The sequence below is a fragment of the Pseudopodoces humilis genome, chromosome 15, assembly GCF_049639895.1.
Source record: "Pseudopodoces humilis isolate 2021_Gansu_Grassland_sample_001 chromosome 15, ASM4963989v1, whole genome shotgun sequence".
NCBI classification, from domain to species: domain Eukaryota; kingdom Metazoa; phylum Chordata; class Aves; order Passeriformes; family Paridae; genus Pseudopodoces; species Pseudopodoces humilis.
In genome coordinates, this window is record NC_142214.1 from 4,935,847 (window position 1) to 4,948,143 (window position 12,297).

The window sequence follows — 12,297 nt, forward strand, 5'->3', positions numbered from 1 at the left end:
CAGCGTTTGGAGTCAATGCAGCTAAGGCCAGGTGAGAGCAGCTGAATTTCAGGTGAGTGATGATCTGTGCAGAAAATCAAACCCCTCCTAACCTCAGGGAGGGGTCTGAGCCCTCAGCCCCCACCCAGAGGCTGCTGTGTCACCACTGCAGAGGATTTTAGGGAACATCACAGCTTGGCTTCCTGCAAGGAGAAGGCAGCAAAGACCAGGAAAATCAGGAGCAGCCACTTTTAGGGGAATCCCAAACATGAGCAAAGGGCATTTTGGCCATGAGAGGGGACTTCTTGCCCAGCCAACCCTGAGGAATTTCAGCTGCTCCTCCAGGATCAGCAGAATCTGTGTTTTTTAAGCACTCTAAAAAGTGCAGGCTGCTCTCTGCCCACTTCATAACGCTCAGCTGGGAAATCCCAAGGATGTGGAGCAGAAATAATTGGACATAAAATGACAAAGTGACATCATTATATATCATAGACTTTCTGCTGAATCAATACATGTCAGGAAGAATTCTGCTGCCCCCAGCTATCAGCAAAGAAAGTTCTCCATGGCATTCCCCTCAGTTTAGAGTTTTCTTTTCTCCTGCACACTCTGCACCTGTGAAGGAGCCCATGCCTGGGACAGGGAGATCAGGGAAGGAGCAGTTTGTTACAGAGCCACCTCAGAGGAAGGCAATAATCCCCTAATATTATCTACCCTAATCAAATTTACCCTTCCTAACCATCCTATAAAATATTTACACAGCTTTTCTCCCCCACAGAAAGTCAAGAGGAAAGCTTCCAAGTGTTTGGGTGAATCAGACGGATGAGCAGGTGCATTAAAATCCAGGATTTTTAACCCACATTATGAGGATATTTTCTGAGCAGGCACCCAGGAAATTCCCCCCTCCTCAGTAGATTTACATCATGATTAACAAATGGTTTTCCCTAAAATAACCTCATCCTTCCCCTGTCCATGCTGTGGTTTTCCACCCAACCCCTCAGAGCAGCAGGGCAGGAACAGAAGCTCTTGCACACCTGTGACAGACTCAGCAACTCTGCCAAACCCCATCTGAGCATCCCCCACTCTGCTGACTGATCCAGGGCAGAAATTCCTTTAATGGCTGCTCCAAGCTGTGGGAATTCCAAGCCCAAAAAGCTCTCAGGATCTCATAAATGTGAGCTCATAGACGTGAACACAGGGTTTGACCTGAAACCTTGGGAAAGGCTTCCGGATTTAAAATCATAAGCAAGCATGTGGGTTTAAATAAAAAGACATTAAGCTAGGTTGCAAGAAAGTTTTAAGGTTTTAAAGTTAAGATATAGAAGTAGTTATGGAGGTAATAAGAAGTTTAAGGTATAATAAGGAGTTTTGTGTGCCGCTGTATGATTGGTTAAGAATACCCGCACTGCAGCAAAGACTTATAAAACAAAATAATTAACTATTGGTGTAAAAGTAGAAGTGTTATTTTGTGGCAGAAGTTTATTAGCTAATTAACCTTTAAAACCCCTGTAACCTGTGGTCTTGTGACCACTGACCAAGAACATCTGGTGAATAAGGTGAAGATCTCATTCCTTCACGAGACTGTGGAAGAAGAACAACAACTCATGCTTTAAAACATCTTTAAGTGGTCACTCTCACAAAATCCCAATACCAAGCTCCAAACACAGCTCAAACCACGTGGGCACAGCTGGAATAAGGTGACAAAACACCCAAGCAGGCAGCAATGCTCCTGCACTGCTCCAAAACCTCCCTCTCCCTGCTCCTGGGCAGCCTCCTGGAGCAGCCCTGCCCCTTTCTCTGCTCCTTATCTTCACTCCCCCACCCTCAGCAACCCCCGGGACTCAGCTCATTACAGCAGATAAAAAACCACCACAGCCTTATCAATGCCACAGTAAATAACACCAGAAATAAAGTTTTTTTGGTTTTTTTTTTTTTGCAGCAGGCACCACCTCAAACACAAGCTCAGCTCCTGTGAGCAAAGGTCCCTCACCAAGCAAGGACAGGATGCCCAGAGCTGCAGCACCCAGGGTGTTGATCAACAGGTTCAGGTAACAAATGACCTGCCTGCTAATTAAAAGCTAATTATGTCCTGCAATAAATTGCCCCCAGGTGTTCTGAGTAAATAAAAGGAGAGGCTGGGTTAGCCCTCTTGCTTTTCCCAGCCCTGGGAAGGGGAGCTCTTATAAGGATCTCTGGAAGTTCTTTGCCTTCAATTTTATGCAAATTGAAATTATTTCATTGAAGTTTTCTTGTTTGTGCCTTGGGTGCAGTGTTGTCTCCTGGCTGGCTCTGCAGGCAAATGTCCTTTTCTGTTTTCCTCTGCTATTCTTTTATTTGAGTAAATCTAACTCAGGTGTTTCTGTTTTAGTGAAAAACAAACCAAGGAATCAGCAAAAAGCTTTTGGGAATGCTTGTCCTGGTTACCTGCCAGGGGATGGATGAGGCTGGGGAAGGAAAGCCCCTGGAATCACCTGGGGAGATAAAAGCACCTCTGTGTTCCAGGTGTGGTTAAAATTCCAACTCCAGCTCTAAATGAGCAGAAATGATCCTTCTCCATAGGATGCAAACCTCTAAATCCTCTGAGCAGTCACAGCCCCCAAAACCTGGGCAGGGAAACAGTTTATAGGGGGAATTAAAGGATGAAAGAAACATCAAATACTCATCAAATGATGAAATAGATCCCAAATTATTCTTGTCTGGCAGAGGTGATCCCATGGCCCTGGCAGCTCCTGCTTCCAGTGCCACATCCAGGCTGCCACCTGCAGGTCCCATCACTGGAAAATTAATTATTTCCAATTATTATTTCCAATTATTATTATTTCCTGGGAAAACAGGCAGGATTTGGCTGTTTCAGACATTTCAGCTGTGACTTCATTTTCCTGTTTGGACACTGTGGAAGTGGGACAGGTCTGAGCTGCTCTGGGGTGAAAGGATGCAAACTCTCTCAACACACAATTCCTGTGCTCCCCTTTACTCCCCTGTGATGAAAGTCCACTAAATTCCCTTTATTTCCCCCTCAGCACAAATAACTTTATATGGGGAGAGCAGGATTTTCTCTTTATAAAAGGTGTGTGTTAACCCAACTATAAAAAGCTTGTAGGATTTGATGTTCCTGAAAATATACAGCAGTGGGAAAGAAGTGGGACTGGGAAAAAAATCCCCAATGTTGATAGCTCAGGTGGCAGAGCTGGGTTTAGCTGGGAGAGAAACCTTGGATGAACTCGGTGGGGCTGGAGGAGGAGGAGGGGTGGGAGAGGCCTCCTGGGTGCCATTCAGGATCCTTCCCTGTGCATTTTCCTGCCCACATCCCATTTAAATGCCAGAGCAGAGTCTCCAGAACCACATGCCAAGTCAAGGAGGACACATTTATCTGTCCCAGCCCACCTGGAAATGTGACCTGGGATGACACAGGGTCCCGAGGCACTGCACACTCACCTTGTGCAGGGTTTTACATCCAGCAGGGATTGCTCATTTAAATGCTCTGCTCCCACGATGTGCACAGCAATATCCCATTATTGTGTTCATTTATCAATATTACATTATTGTGTTCATTTATCTGTGACATTTCAGCAGAGCTCTTGCAGATGTCTCTGAGCAGCGCTCACAGTGATGATAGTTTAGTTTTCTCCTCTTCAGAGTGAATTTCTCCACACCTCATAGAGCTGGGAAGGCTCATTTTAGGAGAAATATCTTTTCTATCACCTAGTGAGGATTCATACTTTTCTTCCATCTCAAATCCCCCTCTGACTGCAGCCTGTGGACACTCTCAGGTTTGGCACCACTTTATTTCCCTGTTTGAAGTGCCATGGTGAGATCCCAATGCCCACAGCAGCCAGGACCAGGTTTAATCATTAATGTGATACAGGCCCCTCCTTCCCACCCCTAAAGGAAATTCTTGTTGAGACTTCAAATGGATAATTGACTGGAGCTAGCAAAGCTCCTCTGATGCAAAACAAGCTGCAGGATCTAAACCAATCTAATAAAATTCCCCATTTTTATCTCAACAAGGTGAGCCCCCAAGGAGAGGGGAGGTAGATACGGAGTGGATACAAAAGGTGTTTCCTTGCCAAACCTTCCTGCCTTACCCAGTGGGTAAATCCTGATCCAAATAAAGCTGGTGGGGGAATATTTATTTCCTTGATCACAAGAGTTTTACCCTCTCAATAGATGTTTGTGTTGCCTTGGTCAGTCCAGGGGTTGGATGAAGAGGTTTTTGTTGGTCATTGGGTTCCATTTCCAGGCATTTCTCCTGTCCCTGTGCTGTTACAGGAGGTTGTACTGGGCTCTGTTTTGGGGAATGGAGGGTTTATGAAGGGAATTGTTCCCTGTGAGGGTGGGCAGGCCCTGGAATGGATTTCCCAGAGAAGCTGTGGCTGCCCCATCCCTGGAAGTGTCCCAGACCAAGTTGGATGGGGCTTGAAGCAACCTGGGCTAGGGGAAGGTGTCCCTGCCTGTGGCAGGGGATGGGAAAATCTTCAACATCCCTTCCCACCCAAACCATTCGGTGATTCCACAAAACACCTTTTATTTTGCATTGTGCAGAAAATGATGAAATTTAAATTTGCTTTGCAGGGAAACCACCCAGGCACTTCCACCAGACCACGCTCCCCTCACCCTGCCACCAGCCTGAATCCCAGCCGGCTCAGTCGGAAATTTCCAGCTGGGATTTGTCCCTTCCCACCCCTCTGGGGATCCTCCAGCCCAGCAGCTCCTGCAGCAGCCCAGTTATGCAACGATTTCGTGACCCTTCCCCTGCGTGAGGCGAAGGCTGGGGAAGTGCAGGGACTTCAAGCTCTGCCGAGGAGTGTTTCTATTTCTGGCTGGTGCTGCTGGTGCTCTGCCCTGCTCTGCGTGGGCTGGGGGGAGAGAAAAGCACTCACACGGCGATTGGAGTGATTTTGCCTTGAACGGAGACGCGCAAAATCCCTGATTTGGGTAGGGATGGGATCAATGTGTTGCTCTGCCCTTGAAAAGCGGGAGGAGCTCCTTGTGCCTCTTGCAAGCAAGAAAAACCCTGACTCATTCGTGCCTCACCTACACAGCACATCCCAGGTCCGAGATGGAATTCTCAGGGTGCCTCAAAGCCCATTAAACCCAGCAGAGTTCCTCCTGCTCAGGGAAAGCTGAAGGCTGGAGTTTGTCTTTCCATGCATTAGCATCACATGCCAGAAATGCGGAGCTGCACGTCCTCGCCTGCCCCTGAGATGGATCAAAAGATCAATAAGATTTCAGTTTACATCATTTGTCTGTAATTTCAGATGCCTTTAAGCAGAAAATTTACTAAGTTCTTTATTATCCTGACTTAACCAGAAAGCAGCAGTCATTTCTTCCCCCAGAGTGGGAGCATGGGGATATTTGCTCCTAAATTCAGTGCCTGGGGTGGCTTTGTTCCCAAACTCTGTCCTCGGAGGCTGAGCATCCCAAATATTTACTGAGCTACAGAGGACAAAGTAGGAAAGGCCAACTTCATTATTTTGCCTAAAGCCCTGGGCAACACAAATGCTTGGCTGCCCTGGTGCCATGTAAATATTTATATAGAGCCATCAGCTGCTTGACCTGTTCCTTCTTTATTAAACAGATCCTCTGGATAAATGAATGAGGCTCCTGCCACTTCCACTGGGATTTGGAGCCAAATCCCACAGTTTGCTGTGACTTGGGGCTTGCATTCTCTTTTGCCATAAGTAATCCCCTGATGATGAACTTTTCTCCCAGCCTGATGGATCACTGTTGCAGCAAGTGTTTCCCTTCAGGATGAGAGCCCACACTCCTCCACCGCTGCTTTAATCAGACTTTTGGGAAGAGGAAAATTCAGAATGTCATAGCCTCCATTACATTTTAATTGTTTTTATAGCTGTCCTGATTGGTTTTGAGTTGCTTTTTTAACTATGCTTCCCCCCAGACATTTTTTACCTCTGTCTGTAGGAGCCTGTCACGTTCTGCAGCCTCTGCCCTCGCTCATTTTTCACTCAGCTCCTGGAACTGGCTGCGGGATCTTTCCAATTCCGGGTAATTAATCACCTGCCAGGATCCGAGTTGGCATCTCCACAACAAACCCATAACAAACCTCCTGTCAGCAGAGCTCGCCATTCATGGCTGGGGTTATTTTTCTTTTACAGGCTCCATTATAAATGTATTTATTATGTTATATCCTCACACCCTGACAGGCAGCGGGTGTTGTTTTCCAGGGATGACGCAGGAAGGTTCGTTCCCATTTGTTCCTCCTGCTCCTGACAAAGCCACCGGTGTGGATGTTCCCACAGAACCTCCTCTTGCATGAGTCCACGAATCCATGAGGGGTGTGCTGGTGGAATTTCCACCCCTTGGCACAACCTCAGCCTCAGCTCATCTTCCTCACCTCCTCAAGAGTTTTTTTCCCACCATGTGGAGAACCTTGAAATCTTCCTTAGGTCAAGTTTTCCTTAATTTGTGAGGAAGAAGTCCTCAGCTCTTCCCCTGTGGTTTAATAAATCCTTCTGGACTTGTGTAGCTGCCCTTCAGGCTTTTTGGTTGCAGCTGGTTTTTATTTAAAAAGAAAAAAAAATAAGTTTGGTTTATGTTTCAAAACCCAACCAAAAAATAATGTAACAGTTGCAAACAGTTTTAAATGCATTTGATGTAAATTAACATATTAAAAAAAAAAAAAAAAAGCAGGGGTCAGCTCCTCTTCCCTCACCCCAGCACTGGCAGCATCTTCTGCACTTTTGGGGTTGAGCATGGGGAGCACTGGGACACCCCAAAAGTGTTGGCTTGGTAATGCTGGTTTAGCATTCCAAGATCCAGTTGGATTTCAAGCATCTTTTCCTGGCTGGGCAATGGACTCTACCCTGAAAATCCTCAGAAAATTGCTGAGTTCCCACCCCTGTGTTCATTATAGAGCTGGGAGCTGAAAAAAAATCACTTTGTAACTTTCCCCAGCAGGACTGGGCAGAACCAAAAAAAGATACCTGTAATAAACCTGCCCTGAGCTGGGCTGCAGCTCAGCCACGTCATCAGCAGAGGAAACAGTTCTATTTCATTAATTTTGCAGAAAATGTATGGGTGCTTCTGCCTAATGAATACTAATAGACCCTTTAAAGCTCATTTACCAAATCCTTACAATTAAAGGACAATGGGAGGCATCACTTACAGAGCACATCTGAGCAGCCCCAAAATATTCTATTTGTTTATCCCAATAATTGCAAAATAAAATGCATTGATTGCTCCATATTTATGAATTCAAGAGCTATTTGGGTCTGTGCTCTATGTAATGAAGGTTACAAAAGCATCTTAATGCAAAATACAAGGAAAACTTGAAAACTGCATGAAATTTGGGAAATAAGACCTTGTGAGTCAGTCATTTACTCATGTTCTCTCCCAGCAAAGCACAAGGAGGATGATGCAAACAGGATGTGGGAGGATTTGTGGATATTTATGAGCAGGTGCTCTTCAGCTGGAGTTAGGTTTGAGCTAATTTGCACCTGAGGCAGAGGCTGCCAGAGGATTTCGGTGGGAGCAGGAATTCTGCTGCAGAGTGTCCTTGGATTTACGGCAGGAGCTGTGCCAGAGTCACTCCAGGCACAGCACTGAGTAGCACATGGAATCCCAGGATGGTTTGGGTTGGAAACTACTTGAATCCCATCCCACCCCTGCCATGGGCAGGGACACCTTTCCTTATCCCAGGTGACTCCAAGCCCTGTCCAACCTTGGACACTTCCAGGGATGGGGCAGCCACAGCTTCTCTGGGAAATCCATTCCAGGGCCTCCCCAACCTCACAGGGAGGAATTTCTTCCCATTATCCCACCCAGCCCTGCCCCATTCCCCTCTGTCCATGGAGAACAGTGACAATGAACAGGCTCTGCTGGTTGTTGCAGCCCTTCACCCCCACCTTCCATGAGGTCTTCCCAGCAAGAATCTGGGAGAGGAGCCCAGTCCCACTCTGCTGGCTGAGGTGGCAGTGCCCAGCCTCTGGTCCCACTGCCTTTCCCAGAGCTGGAGTGGAAAGGGATGGGGTGGGTGCAGGGATTTGGGCCCTCCAGCAATCCTTGCAATCCTTGCAATAAAGGATTTCCAGTCAAGAGCCACCTGCTTCCTTTTATTTCCAGTCTGGAGTCATTTCATCTTGGCATTGTTTCCTCTGCAAAGACATGTCGTTTTGCCAGTTGTTTTTTTTGTTTGTTTTGTTTTTTTTGTTTTGTTTTGGTTTTTTTTTTTTTGGTTTAGAGCAAAAAACCAGGTGCAGCACAAAGCAGGCAGAGGATCCACAAAACCTCCAGTGGCTGTAAAGGAATGTCGGAGGTGGATGCATGGTTGGGTCCAGGGATTTTTCCACGTGGGGTGATGGGAACAAGGGATAAATAAAAGCATCACCAAAAGGGCAAAAAACTCCCATTGCATTTAAATGGTGGAGCTGAGCCCCAGCAAAACAGTCCCCAACTGCACTACTTGTCTTTGCTGAAAAATATCCACCAGGCACTTGGGTTTATTCTCAGGGCTTTGGGCACATCCTCACAACATCCATCTCCCTGTGCTTTCCATATTCCCTGGTTAAACCTGTGCCTCCAGCAGTGCTGGATCTGTTGGTTATCACCTGCTAATGAAGCCATTCATCTCTCCCAGGTGAGGGGAACCAGACTCGTGTGGTTCTCAGTGGCTCTTTGGTGATTTTCATGATTTTTTAACTGATCTCTCTAAATCCACAAGCACTGTTTTCAGTTTTAATGTGTGCATCCATCCCTCCTTTTATTTCCCCTTATTCAGAAACCACCACCTGCAGCTCTGGGGAGGGATCAGCCTCTCAAAACACACTGATCACCCCCAAAGTGCTGCCAACCTCAGTCAGTCGTGGTGGCAGCACCTCTGTGGAACAGCTGGATGCTGATGATCAGCCCCAGACCCAGCAGCCCATCCATCAGGGCTGTTCCTGGGGGGAAGCAGCTCCCTAAGGCTGCAGAGCCAACCTGTGCAGCCTTCAGGACAGGGGTTTAATAATTCAGTGGTTTTTTTTCTTCCAAGCATCATTCACTAGCCCTTTACAGAGCTGTTTGCTGCTCAGTCAGAAACTAAAGCCCATATTCTTTGTGAGTGTGTGGCTCTAATGCTGTTAAACTTCACAAAGCCTCATCAGCAGTGATTCGGCCCCAGGTATGAACAACTGAGGAGGTAAACAGCAGCGTTTTCCTGCTTGTCTGTGGATCTCAGGGGCCTGGCAGGCTCTTGTCACAGCAGATCCTGGCTGGATGTGGCTCTTGGACATGGTCACATTCCCCATGGAACCAGTGGCTTGTGCCAGACAATGGTTTGGACGCCCACCAAAATCTCCTCTGAGTCATTCTGAAACCTTAAAGTGCTGATCAGCATTGCTGGGGCTGATCAGGAAGCTCTGAGTCTTTCCCAGAGGAAAGCTTTCACTTTGCTTTTTTTTTAATATATGTATATTTTTTTTTATAATTATCTTTTATTGAATTGTTTTGCTTCAGTGGATTCTGAGGTGGGAGCGCTGCTGCAGTCCCACACACGGGGATGGCAGCAGAAATGTTTCAGGCTGGAGCGCTCAGTAAATCAGACTGAATTCATCAGCAGTTTCTTGCTCTCCAAATAGTCTTTTTTAGCCAATGCAGGACTGGGATTAGCCACCAAACCTGCCCTGGGAGGAGCAGCAGAAAGCTGTGACACTTCACCCCGGTCCTGTCACATCTCGGGCGCGTCCCCTCCGAGGTGTGAGCCCAGTCATTCCCATGGAAACATCGGCAGTGCCAGCCCAGGGAAGGGACATGGCCGTGGTTCAGTGGCCTTGACACTAATGATATAATTAGCTGTGTTAAAAGTCACCTCTGGGAGCAGCTGCTTTGTTTCCAGGGTGACTGAAGTGCCACAGATGACGATGTCCAGCATTTCCCGGCAGAGCAGGACAGAGGGTCCTTCGTGGCCACCGGGCAGGACATGGACACGGCCCAAGAGCCCGTTCTGCCTCCCAGACTGGCAAAGCTGAGATCACCCAGGCTCACCTGGACCCAGGGAGCAGCTCCAGGCTGGCTCCTTCTTCCTTGGATTCCCACAGGCATTGAGCACCCCTTGTTTTGTACACGCACAGAGGCACAGATTGGTTTTACCTGAACCACTCTCTCCCAGAGATCTTCCTTAGTTTTTGCCCTAGAACCTGTTTTCTTTTTATGACCTGACTTAGAAATCATGGGGGAAAAAAATCCCATTTCAGTTCAGGAAAGCACCTAAATGTACCCAGGGCTGGTTCTCAGTGAAAGAAGTACAGCACACATGCCAGGATCACACCTCAGACAGAATCACTTGTGACACTTTGTTTTCCTGCAATAAGAGTTGAGAAATTCATTCACTGGATACAGTGTTCCAAAGTCTTTCCCAACCTAAATGATGGCAATGTTCCACAACTGAGCGTTTGGGGTGGAATTTCAGGTTTAATCAATTTTAAGGAAGGGTAATGAGCTGTGGGTACTTTAGCATGGGAAGGACACAGCTCTTTCTCCTGATCTGGGGGTAAATCAGCCATTCCAGGCTGGTGGTGAATCCAGATCCTTGCTTGGGCAGTGCCATTCCCTGGGAACAGCCAGGGATAAGCAGGCAGTACAATATAAAGGGATCTATTCCAACATCCATTCGGATCCTTGAGACAGAACCACGAGCTGCAATTCCAGCCTATTGTCTGGAAAATGTCAGGAGCTGAGAAAATGCTGGAGGAAGAAATTGTTGGCACGGATGGTGAGAGCACTGCGGGGTCGCATCATCTCGAGCTGGGAATTGTCATCCTCCTGCTGCTCCACGGGGAAAACAGGAGAGCAAAGCCAGCCCTGGGCAGCTCCTGGGACATGGAAATGCTGCTGGTTTTGTGTGTGCAGAAATCCAGGAACATATGGACAGCATCCTGTCCCTGCCTACCCCAGCAGCAAACCAGAAGGAGTGTGAATAAACTCCTATCAACAACAGGATGGGAATATCTATAGGAAAATGAAATAGAGGATGGGGGGAAGGGATTCTTGCTGGAGAGTGGGCTTGGGAGGGAGTGGGGCTGCATTGTGGAGGGGTTTTCTGTTCCCCTGCACCCAGACACCCAGGAAAATGAAATAAAAATGACATTAACCTGGGGATGTACAAGCACACGCTGCCCGTAAACATCCATCATCTGCATTCAGTTCTCCAGAGGACTTATTTTTACTTTTATTTTGGAATCCTAGGCAGAGTGAGCAGCCTTCGAGTGTATTTATTACGGTCTTGAATTCCTTTCCATGGTAACTAATTGTGATTTCCGAGGCACAGGTTCTGCAATGGCACAGGATGAAATGGAGCTGAATATGAAGGCAGCTGGGAAGAAGAAAATCGCTTGCTTATGAAATAGTATTTAATGATGGGGATTGATGGAGCAGAAAAAATGGGGATGGCAGGGACTAGAACACAAAGCAGCTCTCTCAGCTTCATGTATTTCCTCAGATTTTGAATTCCTCAGGAAAGCATCTGGTGAATATTTAAGTAAGGGAAACCCCCCTGTATGCGCTGCCTTCTCACTTCCCCGCTTCCCATTTTATTGAGGCAAACTCTTAAAAATCCAACTGTATTAAAAAAAAAAAAAAAAACAGGGAATGAAATTATTATTAAATGGTGTTTGCTGGTCGAAATAATGGGAGGGCTTTTACAAAAATCTACCCATTGCACAGTAAAAAAGAGGTGAAAAACCCTGTTTTGAGCAATGTTGGATGAAATTGAGGGGGAAAGGTTTCCCTGGAGTGCAGGGGACTTGCTGCCCTCCCACACCCAGAGCCTGGGATGGCTCCAGCGCCCCAGGAAGAGCTGAGCAGAGCTGGGGAAAACACTGAGCATCATTTTGAGCCAACTGGGAATTTCCAGTCTCTCACATGGAGTCAAAACCTCCTGGAATGTTCCTGCCCCTCCTCAGTAAAACCCTGAGATTCCATGGGATTTAACAGCTATGACACTTCCCCCAGAGAAACAGCAATATTGTCTTGCCCCTTTAAAAACTCTGAATTAATGAGCAGTAGTGCAAAACCCAGCCCATGAAACAAACAAACAAACAAAACCCTAAAACATCCCAAACTCACTCCCCAGAACCCAGAAAATCCAAGTAAACAACCAGAAATGTAACTGGGATGAGTGTGGTTGTTTCCCAGCTAAAACCCACAAGTTTGTGGGAGCTTCTCTGACCTTGACCCAACCAGAAACCCTGGATAAATATGGGATCAGATTTATGGGGATGTGCATATGTAAAGTCCAATCCTTTGTCAATGAAGTATTAATTTTATTGACCCAGCAGACAGTGAGGTTTTTATTATATAAATATAGAGATGTAGGCACTTCAA

At 46.8% G+C, this 12,297-nt stretch overlaps 1 long non-coding RNA gene across 1 annotated transcript; it reads right to left on the reverse strand.

Moving 5' to 3' along the window:
• Positions 1-4,276: 4,276 nt before the first annotated feature.
• On the reverse strand, positions 4,277-7,338 carry LOC148183056 (uncharacterized). Its single transcript, XR_015773870.1, has 3 exons — positions 7,298-7,338; positions 5,887-6,489; positions 4,277-5,175 (listed from the first exon to the last, which is right to left on the reverse strand). It is a non-coding gene; the product is annotated as an uncharacterized LOC148183056 (long non-coding RNA).
• Between the last annotated feature and the right edge of the window lie 4,959 nt (positions 7,339-12,297).